This window comes from Oncorhynchus masou, chromosome 30, assembly GCF_036934945.1.
Source record: "Oncorhynchus masou masou isolate Uvic2021 chromosome 30, UVic_Omas_1.1, whole genome shotgun sequence".
NCBI classification, from domain to species: Eukaryota; Metazoa; Chordata; class Actinopteri; order Salmoniformes; family Salmonidae; genus Oncorhynchus; species Oncorhynchus masou.
Window position 1 is genome coordinate 2,792,416 of NC_088241.1, and position 14,345 is coordinate 2,806,760.

The following is a 14,345-nucleotide window of genomic DNA, read 5'->3' on the forward strand; positions in this document are numbered from 1 at the left end:
CGGGAACTGTACTTCCTCAATGGTAGGGAGGCGAGCAGGCCAGAGGTGGATGAACGCAGTGCCCTTGCTTGGGTGTAGGGCCTGATCAGAGCCTGGAGGTACTGCGGTGCCGTTCCCCTCACAGCTCCGTAGGCAAGCACCATGGTCTTGTAGCGGATGCGAGCTTCAACTGGAAGCCAGTGGAGAGAGCGGAGGAGCGGGGTGACGTGAGAGAACTTGGGAAGGTTGAACACCAGACGGGCTGCGGCGTTCTGGATGAGTTGTAGGGGTTTAATGGCACAGGCAGAGAGCCCAGCCAACAGCGAGTTGCAGTAATCCAGACGGGAGATGACAAGTGCCTGGATTAGGACCTGCGCCGCTTCCTGTGTGAGGCAGGGTCGTACTCTGCGGATGTTGTAGAGCATGAACCTACAGGAACGGGCCACCGCCATGATGTTGGTTGAGAACGACAGGGTGTTGTCCAGGATCATGCCAAGGTTCTTAGCGCTCTGGGAGGAGGACACAATGGAGTTGTCAACCGTGATGGCGAGATCATGGAACGGGCAGTCCTTCCCCGGGAGGAAGAGCAGCTCCGTCTTGCCGAGGTTCAGCTTGAGGTGGTGATCCGTCATCCACACTGATATGTCTGCCAGACATGCAGAGATGCGATTCGCCACCTGGTCATCAGAAGGGGGAAAGGAGAAGATTAATTGTGTGTCGTCTGCATAGCAATGATAGGAGAGACCATGTGAGGTTATGACAGAGCCAAGTGACTTGGTGTATAGCGAGAATAGGAGAGGGCCTAGAACAGAGCCCTGGGGGACACCAGTGGTGAGAGCGCGTGGCGAGGAGACAGATTCTCGCCACGCCACCTGGTAGGAGCGACCTGTCAGGTAGGACGCAATCCAAGCGTGGGCCGCGCCGGAGATGCCCAACTCGGAGAGGGTGGAGAGGAGGATCTGATGGTTCACAGTATCGAAGGCAGCCGATAGGTCTAGAAGGATGAGAGCAGAGGAGAGAGAGTTAGATTTAGCAGTGCGGAGCGCCTCCGTGATACAGAGAAGAGCAGTCTCAGTTGAATGACTAGTCTTGAAACCTGACTGATTTGGATCAAGAAGGTCATTCTGAGAGAGATAGTGGGAGAGCTGGCCAAGGACGGCACGTTCAAGAGTTTTGGAGAGAAAAGAAAGAAGGGATACTGGTCTGTAGTTGTTGACATCGGAGGGATCGAGTGTAGGTTTTTTCAGAAGGGGTGCAACTCTCGCTCTCTTGAAGACGGAAGGGACGTAGCCAGCGGTCAGGGATGAGTTGATGAGCGAGGTGAGGTAAGGGAGAAGGTCTCCGGAAATGGTCTGGAGAAGAGAGGAGGGGATAGGGTCAAGCGGGCAGGTTGTTGGGCGGCCGGCCGTCACAAGAAGCGAGATTTCATCTGGAGAGAGAGGGGAGAAAGAGGTCAGAGCACAGGGTAGGCCAGTGTGAGCAGAACCAGCGGTGTCGTTTGACTTAGCAAACGAGGATCGGATGTCGTCGACCTTCTTTTCAAAATGGTTGACGAAGTCATCTGCAGAGAGGGAGGAGGGGGGGAGGGGGAGGAGGATTCAGGAGGGAGGAGAAGGTGGCAAAGAGCTTCCTAGGGTTAGAGGCAGATGCTTGGAATTTAGAGTGGTAGAAAGTGGATTTAGCAGCAGAGACAGAGGAGGAAAATGTAGAGAGGAGGGAGTGAAAGGATGCCAGGTCCGCAGGGAGGCGAGTTTTCCTCCATTTCCGCTCGGCTGCCCGGAGCTCTGTTCTGTGAGCTCGCAATGAGTCATCGAGCCACGGAGCGGGAGGGGAGGACCGAGCCGGCCTGGAGGATAGGGGACATAGAGAGTCAAAGGATGCAGAAAGGGAAGAGAGGAGGGCTGAGGAGGCAGAATCAGGAGATAGGTTGGAGAAGGTATGAGCAGAGGGAAGAGATGATAGGATGGAAGAGGAGAGAGTAGCGGGGGAGAGAGAGCGAAGGTTGGGACGGCGCGATACCATCCGAGTAGGGGCAGTGTGGGAAGTGTTGGATGAGAGCGAGAGGGAAAAGGATACAAGGTAGTGGTCGGAGACTTGGAGGGGAGTTGCAATGAGGTTAGTGGAAGAACAGCATCTAGTAAAGATGAGGTCGAGCGTATTGCCTGCCTTGTGAGTAGGGGGGAAGGTGAGAGGGTGAGGTCAAAAGAGGAGAGGAGTGGAAAGAAGGAGGCAGAGAGGAATGAGTCAAAGGTAGACGTGGGGAGGTTAAAGTCGCCCAGGACTGTGAGAGGTGAGCCGTCCTCAGGAAAGGAGCTTATCAAGGCATCAAGCTCATTGATGAACTCTCCGAGGGAACCTGGAGGGCGATAAATGATAAGGATGTTAAGCTTGAAAGGGCTGGTAACTGTGACAGCATGGAATTCAAAGGAGGCGATAGACAGATGGGTAAGGGGAGAGAGAGAATGACCACTTGGGAGAGATGAGGATCCCGGTGCCACCACCCCGCTGACCAGAAGCTCTCGGGGTGTGCGAGAACACGTGGGCGGACGAAGAGAGAGCAGTAGGAGTAGCAGTGTTATCTGTGGTGATCCATGTTTCCGTCAGTGCCAAGAAGTCGAGGGACTGGAGGGAGGCATAGGCTGAGATGAACTCTGCCTTGTTGGCCGCAGATCGGCAGTTCCAGAGGCTACCGGAGACCTGGAACTCCACGTGGGTCGTGCGCGCTGGGACCACCAGATTAGGTGGCCGCGGCCACGCGGTGTGGAGCGTTTGTATGGTCTGTGCAGAGAGGAGAGAACAGGGATAGATAGACACATAGTTGACAGGCTACAGAAGAGGCTACGCTAATGCAAAGGAGATTGGAATGACAAGTGGACTACACGTCTCGAATGTTCAGAAAGTTAAGCTTACGTAGCAAGAATCTTATTGACTAAAATGATTGAAATGATACAGTACTGCTGGAGTAGGCTAGCTGGTAGTGGCTGCGATGTGACACTACACTAATCAAGTCGTTCCGTCGAGTGTAATAGTTTCTACAGTGCTGCTATTCGGGGGCTAGCTGGCTAGCTAGCAGGTTGATTGCGTTACGTTACCTTAAAAGAACGACAATAGCTGGCTAGCTAACCTAGAAAATCGCTCTAGGCTACACAATTGTCTTAGATACAAAGACGGCTATGTAGCTAGCTAGCTACGATCAAACAAATCAAACCGTTGTACTGTAATAGTTTCTACAGTGCTGCTATTCGGGGGCTAGCTGGCTAGCTACGTTAAAAGAACAACAGTAGCTGGCCAGCTAACCTAGAAAATCGCTCTAGACTACACAATTGTCTTAGATACAAAGACGGCTATGTAGCTGGCTAGCTACGATCAAACAAATCAAACCGTTGTACTGTAATGAAGTGAAATGAAAATGTGATACTACCTGTGGAGCGACGCGGAATGTTGACCGGGTAGTTGAAGTTCAATTCGGTAGAGGTTGGCTAGCTGTTGGCTAGCTAGCTAGCAGCATCTCCTACGTTAAGGACGACAAATAGCTGGCTAGCTAACCTCGGTAAATTAAGATAATCACTCTAAGTCTACACACTCTAAACTACACAATTATCTTGGATACGAAGACAGCGAAGACAACTATGTAGCTAGCTGACACTACGCTAATCGAGTCGTTCAGTTGAGTGTAATAGTTTCTACAGTGCTGGTGGACAGTGGATGTTAGCTAGCTGCTTAGCTAGCTGCTGGGCAGATACGTTAGGACGACGAAATACGATAGTTATGCAATTATCTTTGATACAAAGACGGCTATGTAGCTAGCTAAGAAGAAATTGCTAAGATTAGACAAATCAAACCGTTGTACTATAATGAAATGTAATGAAAAGTTATACTACCTGCGGACCGAAGTGTAGATGCGACCGCTCGCTCCAACCCAGGTTTTTGATTTGTTTTCACTGCATTCATCACCATTATTAGGTGTTGGGGTCCTGTCTACAGGCCCCTTTGTACACACATTTGTAATCATCGCCTTTAGTAGGAGTTGGGGCCCTGTCTGAGGGCCCCTTAATTTATAGATTTCTTTATTTTTATATACATGTTTTTATTGCTGGCACGGCCCCATAGCTTGGGCCTTAAACTTGTCTTTGTACTCGTCACCACAATTGGGTGTTGGGATCCTGTCCAAAGGTCCCTTTGTTCATACATTTCTTGCCCGCTATATATGCATTTTAGTAGCTATATTATATTGTGGCCCTCCGGTCGTCTGCCAATTTTATTTCGTTTTTTAGTTCCCATTTCTTGTGTAGTATTGTGTTTGCTTGCCCACACTTCACTATTTTCCGGGGCTTTTCTTTTTAAACAGTCGGATTCCCCTGGTCCGCAACAATTCTAAGTCAGCTGCTAGGCTCTGGACAAGGCAACCCGCCAGAGACCCTGCGTAAATGAGGCCAACAAGCACCGTAGCTGGGGAGATCCGCGAGAAGGGCCCGGCACGCGTCCAGAGTCGCCGCTGCCAACTACCAACCCAACCCCCACCGATCCACCTTCTGCACGCCGACGGACACCACCCCAATGAACCCCCGTAAGCAGCTCCTTGTGAGACCACAAACGACACAACAAACTTCCAGCAGTGGGGAGAGAAGGGCGGCGGAGCAACTGCTCCCCCAGCCGCGGCTCGAGCCCCGCTTTGCACCCCAGCCCAACCGACCCAGCCCTTATAGCCAATCCTTATCTCGAAGTTACGGATCTGACTTGCCGACTTCCCTTACATACATTGTTTTATGGTATTTTATTTGAATCTGGCGCTCTGCATTTTCCCTGGCAATTGGCCAGTTGAGACATTTGCGTCCTGCCTATCCCAAAGAGGTTTGTTTTAAACAAAGCTGCTTTGAAAATGAGTACAGAGATTTATAGATGACTGGAAGAGGCAGGGGGCGGGACGTGAAGAGAGGGTGAAAGAGGAGAATCAAGAGGAGAGAGTGAAGAGAGGGAGAAAAATTAGGCGAGAGAAGAAGAATGAGGAGAATCAAGAAGAGAGAGAGTGAAGAGAGGGAGAAAGAGGATAATCAAGAGGAGAGAGACTGAAGAGAGGGAGATAGTATCCAGACAGGCCCATTAATTGTTAAAGGTAGAGTCAGCAATATGACATAGCTGAACAAAGTAAAGAGGATAGTGGGTCAATTTCTGCAACAACTAAGAATGTTGGAGAGTGAGGTTAAACCCCTCTTTTGGTCCAGTGGCTACCATGTTGTAATAGCGTGAAGTGAACCTGTGCACAAAAGCAGATACTGTGTGTGACTGTGTGAGAGCAAAGTCTTGCATCTTGCTCATCGTAATATCTGCGGTGCTGCTAGTGCAACATCATTCCGCTGACTCTATCTTTAAGGGGATTGACTAGTCTCTCTGTGGCCGTTAAAATGTCTAATCTATTCCACACTGGAAATAGTGACGCCTTAAACACTAAAACCCTCCACTCAGACAAACAAGCAAACAAGCAAACAGGCAGACAGACAGACAGACAGACAGACAGGCAGGCAGGCAGGCAGGCAGGCAGGCAGGCAGGCAGGCAGGCAGGCAGGCAGGCAGGCAGGCAGGCAGGCAGGCAGGCAGACAGACAGACAGACAGACAGACAGACAGACAGACAGACAGACAGGCAGGCAGGCAGGCAGGCAGGCAGGCAGGCAGGCAGACAGACAGACAGACAGACAGACAGACAGACAGACAGACAGGCAGGCAGGCAGGCAGGCAGACAGACAGACAGACAGACAGACAGACAGACAGACAGACAGACAGACAGACAGACAGACAGACAGACAGACAGACAGACAGGCAGGCAGGCAGACAGACAGGGGGACAGACAGACAGACAGGAGGACCAGGAACCTCACTTCTAGCAGCTCCATCGTGGAATGACTTCACTCACTCCTGTTTCACAACTGTATCAGACTTAATGTATCTGTGCAGTTGAAGAAATTCGGAAGCAATGTCTAGCTAAAAATCTAATCAAATTAAAGGTTATTGGTCACATACACATATTTAGCAGATTTATTGCAGGTGTATCGTGTAGTATCTAACAACACACACAAATTTCAAAGTAAAAGAAAGGAATTAAGAAATATATAAATATACATAACTAGTGAATGTAATGTAGACCCACATACAGTAGAGTACAGTCTTTATAACAGCATGTTGCGTTTGTATGTAATATGCTATTATGTAACGCAAAGCTTGTAAACGGCCTTTGTGGAGATTAATTTGTTGTGTTGTATTGCAATGTATTGCATTCCAGGTGGTACCATATCAATATGCAGTCACAAGATGGTATCATATCAATATACAGTCACAAGATGGTATCATATCAATATACAGTCACAAGATGGTATCATATCAATATACAGTCACAAGATGGTACCATATCAATATACAGTCACAAGATGGTACCATATCAATATGCAGTCACAAGATGGTATCATATCAATATACAGTCACAAGATGGTATCATATCAATATACAGTCACAAGATGGTATCATATCAATATACAGTCACAAGATGGTACCATATCAATATACAGTCACAAGATGGTACCATATCAATATGCAGTCACAAGATGGTACCATATCAATATACAGTCACAAGATGGTACCATATCAATATGCAGTCACAAGATGGTACCATATCAATATACAGTCACAAGATGGTACCATATCAATATACAGTCACAAGATGGTACAATATCAATATACAGTCACAAGATGGTACCATATCAATATACAGTCACAAGATGGTACCATATCAATATACAGTCACAAGATTGTACAATATCAATATACAGTCACAAGATGGTACCATATCAATATGCAGTCACAAGATGGTACCATATCAATATACAGTCACAAGATGGTACCATATCAATATGCAGTCACAAGATGGTACCATATCAATATACAGTCACAAGATGGTACCATATCAATATACAGTCACAAGATGGTACAATATCAATATACAGTCACAAGATGGTACCATATCAATATACAGTCACAAGATGGTACCATATCAATATACAGTCACAAGATTGTACAATATCAATATACAGTCACAAGATGGTACCATATCAATATGCAGTCACAAGATGGTACCATATCAATATACAGTCACAAGATGGTACAATATCAATATGCAGTCACAAGATGGTACCATATCAGTATACAGTCACAAGATGGTACAATATCAATATATAGTCACAAGATGGTACCATATCAGTATACAGTCACAAGATGGTACAATATCAATATGCAGTCACAAGATGGTACCATATCAGTATACAGTCACAAGATGGTACAATATCAATATATAGTCACAAGATGGTACCATATCAGTATACAGTCACAAGATGTTAGCCATCTAAGATACTGCTGCTGGTGCAGAGAGGAACACATCAACCAACAATGGATTAAAACAGACAGGAGGGTTGGATTTTACAACTGTGATAAACAACATTCTAACCTGTAAACTCTGTGATCATTCCTCTCCCTTGTCTCCCTTTATTCCTGCTCCTCTTCTCTCCTCCCTCTCTGTTAATTTCCCTCTCCTCTCTTCTCTCTCTTCTGCTATACAGCTGGAACTGTAAGGTTGAGTTCTCAAATATCAATGGACTTGCACATATTGTACGTACACGTGGAAACACATACACAATACTCACACACACATACACACAGAGAGAGAGAGAACATGAAAGTCACTCATCGCGGAGCAGAGCTGTCCAAACAGTCCAAACAGACAGATAGCCAAACAGACAGATAGCGACAGACTGCCTCATGTTGCACCACTGAACATAGAGAGCAGAGAAAGAGATGGGGAACAACAGAGATTGAGAGAGAGAGAGAGAGGCAGGGTAGAGTGGAATAGAGAGGGAGGTAGGACATGTCAGGAGCAGGGCAGGCAGCAACAGACAGAGGGAAGAGAGCGAGAGGCAAGGAAGAGAAGGAGGGTAGGGAGGCAGAGGCAAGAAGAAAAACAAGCTGAGTGCACAGGAAGACAGAGAGGGAGAGAAGCTGGCAGCAACACAGGAAGACAGAGAGGGAGAGAAGCTGGCAGCAACACAGGAAGACAGAGAGGGAGAGAAGCTGGCAGCAACACAGGGAGAGAGGTACAGGGAGGGAGAGAAGCTGGCAGCAACACAGGAAGACAGAGAGGGAGAGAAGCTGGCAGCAACACAGGAAGACAGAGAGGGAGAGAAGCTGGCAGCAACACAGGAAGACAGAGAGGGAGAGAAGCTGGCAGCAACACAGGGAGACAGAGAGGGAGAGAAGCTGGCAGCAACACAGGGAGACAGAGAGGGAGAGAAGCTGGCAGCAACACAGGGAGACAGAGAGGGAGAGAAGCTGGCAGCAACACAGGGAGAGAGGTACAGGGAGGGAGAGAGGGAGGGAGAAAGAGGAGAAGAGGCTGTAGTTTCTTAGAAAAAAGGGTTCCAAAAGGGTTCTTTGGGTGTGTCCATAGGAGAACCCATTTTGTTTCCAGGTAGAACTACACTATATATACAAAAGTATGTGGACACCCCTTCAAATTAGTGGATTCAGCTATTTCAGCCACACCAGTTGCTGACAGGTGTGTAAAATGGAGCACACAGCCATGTAGTCTCCATAGACAAGGATTGGCAGTAGAATAGCTTTACTGACAAGCTGAGTGACTTTCAACGTGGCACCGTCATAGGATGCCACCTTTCCAACAAGTCAGTTCATCACCTGCACACATTTCATTCAACTGTAAGTGCTGTTATTGTGAAGCTGTAACATCTAGGAGCAACAACGGCTCAAATGCGAAGTGGTAGGCCACACAAGCTCACAGAACAGGACCAGTGAGTGCTGAAGCGCATAAAAATGGTCTGTTCTTGGTTCCAAACTACCTCTGGACAAGAACTGTTCGTCAGGAGCTTCATGAAATTAGTTTCCATGGCCGAGCAGCCGCACACAAAGATCAGCATGCGCAATGCCAAGCGGCCGGCTGCGACAGAGCCTGGGCGCGAACCCAAAGTCTCTGGTGGCACAGCTAGCATTGCGATGCAGTGCCCTAGACCACTGCACCACCCGGGAGGCTCTGAGATCTGAGACCTTTTATAGAAAAGATCCACCCCTCACAACTTACATGATGAACCACAGATCTTAGGAAAACTTCACAGAGGGCCTTTTACTTGAGAAAGGAGTATCCCAAAGCCAGATAGCATTAGCTATAAATTATCGTTCAGTTTGGTCTCTAAGACGAGGTTCTAATCTCGTTCCTGGTACTTCATAGTACAAAAGCATTACCTCATCCAATGGCATATATCAATTGTCAACAATTATATTCTCTCATCTCAAGTAAACCCCCTCTTCTCCCCACTCCTGGACAAGCTCACTGAGGGGAGTGAGCCTCTAGGTCATATACTATCTCAAGATAGTTGCAACATCAGAGGGGTAATACAAGGGTTCCAGACACTGCCATACTCCTCCCCCCAATGGGAAAAGGAGGGAGTGACTGGAGTACAGACATAGTGGAGCCAACTAACTGGTTCCCCATTAATCACGCCATCCCTTCACATGATTTAACAGATACATTCATTATGAAGACAATGTTCCATTCTGACTTCTCCCTTTCTGATATTCAGCATATTACCAGACATGTAAAAGACGAGCCTGACCTCTCCCCTCTCTGGGCCCCAAGTGGCTTTTCCCTAGCTGAGAAGGGAAAAGTGCAACTGCCAACAGTATAGTCCAAAATGAGACATTCTAATGACAAGTATCACACCTAAGCATATTATGTAAATAAAACATCTTATCTATGTTACCCAACTAATTCTGATTCAGAGTTCAGTACAGTACACAGTACAGCACACTAGAGTTGACTACACTATAATGTACTGTACTACACTCTACTGCACTATACTGTACTGAACTCTGCTGTACTGTACTGAACTATACTCTACTATACTCTACTTTACTAGTACCCCAACCAGGGGGTACTAGGAAGTTCATAAAATAGTTTGCAAGTGCAATTACTCAACAATATCTTAATAATGAATGATTTTCTTACGATCTCCTCAAATATCTTCTTATGAATCTTCTTAAGATGTTTGTTGCAAGCCAACCGATTTATCTAGTTATCTAGCTAGCAATGGCAATCACGTTAGCATATTTCCTACTGAGAATACTGTTCTAAAACATGTTATTGGGATTCAAATAATCTATACTGAAACTTTCAGATGAAGTTTGAGTGAATTAATTAAACATGTTCAATTTCTTTCATGGGCTTATTCTCTCACTGCCCAGAGTTTAAGACAAGGGTTTAGCCATCTTGGAATTAAGAACAAATCCAATAACTTTATTTTCAAGAATCTAATTTCTTCTTAAATGTTTGCTAAAGGAGAAACATAAGAAAGAACATTTCCAATAACCTTTTTGAGGAATAGGAAACAAATGGCAGTTCAGGGCGCTGAGCTCTACTGTGCTTTTTATGTACAAACTTGTGAAACATAGAAATCTATGATTGGTTCAGATTTGGTCCGGTCCAGACAACCAAATTTGGTCTTGTTTGGTGGCGGAGCTCATTAAAATAATATCTAGTGTGTAAAATAATAACCAAATATGCAAAGGAAGATATTACATATTTCTATCTTTGTGTACCTATTTAGGATACATCACCATGAAGAGAATGGCATTCATATCCATAATTATTACTCTTGTTATTATACTGCATATTGTGATGTCACTTTACCCTGCCTTTATTTACATACAGTAAATGTATCTACATCTAATACCTCGTACCCCTGCACATTGATCTGGTACTGGTACTCCCTGTATATAACTTCATTCTTGTGTATTTTACTCCCCTTGGGTTTTAATAGATGTTTATTCTGTACTCTGCATTGTTGGGAAGGGCTCATAAGCAAGCATTTTAAGGCAAGGTCTATACCTGTTGTATTCGGTGCATGTGACAAATATAATTTGATTTGGTTTATTCATTTCTGTGTAGTTCAGATCAGGGATCCAATACGAAATTCTGTTACTGCAATTCTGTTACTATGTGTAGATCCACTTCACTTACTGTTGTTTAATAACCCAAATAGACCCAAATAGTTTTCAAACTCAAGGTGCCATGTCATAGCTGACACCTCATTTTATCTGCAGACATCTTTGAATCTTAATTCGGAGCAAATAATGAAGAGTTTTTGGAAAACGTGGTCACATAAAAAAAAATAGATTTCCCTAAATTCTAAAAACATTGCATCTGCACAGTTCTTCCAGTAAATGTGTTTTTGTAAAATGTTCAGTGTAAATTGTTAAAAGTGGTCCTTATGCATATAGTTTTATTTGTTTGGAATACATTTTAAGTGACAAAATCGGAGCCCGTTACACTGGAATTGCAAATTCCCAACACACTACCCATCTCACTCTCTTTACACCCACCTTTCTCCCCTATTTCTCCTCATCTCACTTTCTCTATCCCTCTCTCTCCTTCCCCTATTTCTCCTTGTCTCACTTTCTCTGTCTCTATCGCTCCCTCTCTCTCCTTCCCCTATTTCTCCTTGTCTCACTTTCTCTGTCTCTATCCCTCCCTCTCTCTCCTTCCCCTATTTCTCCTTGTCTCAATTTCTCTGTCTCTATTGCTCCCTTTCTCTCCTTCCCCTATTTCTCCTCATCTCACTTTTTCTGTCTCTATCCCTCTCTCTCTCCTCCCCTATTTCTCCTTGTCTCACTTTCTCTGTCTCTATCCCTCCCTCTCTCTCCTTCCCCTATTTCTCCTCGTCTCACTTTCTCTGTCTCTATCCCTCTCTCTCTCCTGCCCTATTTTTCCTCGTCTCACTTTCTCTGTCTCTACCCCTATTTCTCCTTGTCTCACTTTTTCTGTCTCTATCCCTCTCTCTCTCTCCTACCCCTATTTCTCCTCATCTCACTTTCTCTGTCTCTATCCCTCCCTCTCTCTCCTTCCCCTATTTCTCCTTGTCTCACTTTCTCTGTCTCTATCCCTCCCTCTCTCTCCTTCCCCTATTTCTCCTCGTCTCACTTTCTCTGTCTCTATCACTCCCTCTCTCTCCTCCCCTATTTCGACCTTGTCTCACTTTCTCTGTCTCTATCCCTCCCTCTCTCTCCTTCCCCTATTTCTCCTCGTCTCACTTTCTCTGTCTCTATCCCTCTCTCTCTCCTCCCCTATTTCTCCTCGTCTCACTTTCTCTGTCTCTATCCCTCTCTCTCCTTCCCCTATTTCCCCTTGTCTCACTTCCTCTGTCTCTATCCCTCCCTCTCTCTCCTTCCCCTATTTCTCCTCGTCTCACTTTCTCTGTCTCTATCCCCCTCTCTCCTTCCCCTATTTCTCCTCGTCTCACTTTCTCTGTCTCTATCCTTCCCTCTCTCTCCTTCCCCTATTTCTCCTCATCTCACTTTCTCTGTCTCTATCCCTCCATCTCTCTCCTTCCCCTATTTCTCCTCATCTCACTTTCTCTGTCTCTATCCCTCCCTCTCTCTCCTTCCCCTATTTCTCCTCATCTCACTTTCTCTGTCTCTATCGCTCCCTCTCTCTCCTTCCCCTATTTCTCCTCGTCTCACTTTCTCTGTCTCTATCGCTCCCTCTCTCTCCTTCCCCTATTTCTCCTCGTCTCACTTTCTCTGTCTCTATCCCTCCCTCTCTCTCCTTCCCATATTTCTCCTTGTCTCACTTTCTCTGTCTCTATCCATCCCTCCCTCTCTCTCCTTCCCCTATTTCTCCTCATCTCACTTTCTCTGTCTCTATCCCTCTCTCTCTCCTTCCCCTATTTCTCCTCGTTTCACTTTCTCTGTCTCTATCCCTCTCTCTCTCCTTCCCATATTTCTCCTCGTCTCACTCTCTCTCCTTCCCCTATTTCTCCTTGTCTCACTTTCTGTCTCTATTCCTCCCTCTCTCTCCTTCCCCTATTTCTCCTCATCTCACTTTCTCTGTCTCTATCCCTCCCTCTCTCTCCTTCCCCTATTTCTCCTCATCTCACTTTCTCTGTCTCTATCCCTCCCTCTCTCTCCTTCCCCTATTTCTCCTCGTCTCACTTTCTCTGTCTCTATCCCTCCCTCTCTCTCCTTCCCCTATTTCTCCTCATCTCACTTTCTCTGTCTCTATCCCTCCATCTCTCTCCTTCCCCATATTCCTCCTCATCTCACTATCTCTGTCTCTATCCCTCTCTCTCTCCTTCCCCTATTTCTCCTCCTCTCACTTTCTCTGTCTCTATCCCTCCCTCTCTCTCCTTCCCCTATTTCTCCTCGTTTCACTTTCTCTGTCTCTATCCCTCTCTCTCTCCTTCCCCTATTTCTCATCGTGTCACTTTCTCTATCCCTCTCTCTCTCCTTCCCCTATTTCTCCTCGTCTCACTTTCTCTGTCTCTATCCCTCCCTCTCTCTCCTCCCCTATTTCGACCTTGTCTCACTTTCTCTGTCTCTATCCCTCCCTCTCTCTCCTTCCCCTATTTCTCCTCGTCTCACTTTCTCTGTCTCTATCCCTCTCTCTCTCCTCCCCTATTTCTCCTCGTCTCACTTTCTCTGTCTCTATCCCTCTCTCTCCTTCCCCTATTTCCCCTTGTCTCACTTTCTCTGTCTCTATCCCTCCCTCTCTCTCCTTCCCCTATTTCTCCTCGTCTCACTTTCTCTGTCTCTATCCCTCTCTCTCCTTCCCCTATTTCCCCTTGTCTCACTTTCTCTGTCTCTATCCCTCCCTCTCTCTCCTTCCCCTATTTCTCCTCATCTCACTTTCTCTGTCTCTATCCCTCCCTCTCTCTCCTTCCCCTATTTCTCCTTGTTTCTCTTTCTCTTTCTCTGTCTCTATCCCTATCTCTCTCCTTCCCATATTTCTCCTCGTCTCACTCTCCCTCCTTCCCCTATTTCTCATTGTCTCACTTTCTCTTTCTCTATTCCTCCCTCTCTCTCCTTCACCTATTTCTCCTCATCTCACTTTCTCTGTCTCTATCCCTCCCTCTCTATCCTTCCCCTATTTCTCCTCGTCTCACTTTCTCTGTCTCTATCCCTCTCTCTCCTTCCCCTATTTCTCCTCATCTCACTTTCTCTGTCTCTATCCCTCCCTCTCTCTCCTTCCCCTATTTCTCCTCGTCTCACTTTCTCTGTCTCTAGCCCTCTCTCTCTCCTTCCCATATTTCTCCTCGTCTCACTCTCTCTCCTTCCCCTATTTCTCCTTGTCTCACTTTCTCTATCTCTATCCCTCCCTCTCTCTCCTTACCCTATTTCTCCTCATCTCACTTTCTCTGTCTCTATCCCTCCCTCTCTCCTTCCCATATTTATCCTCACCTCACTTTCTGTCTCTATCCCTCCCTCTCTCTCCTTCCCCTATTTCTCCTTGTCTCACTTTCTCTGTCTCTATCCTTCCCTCTCTC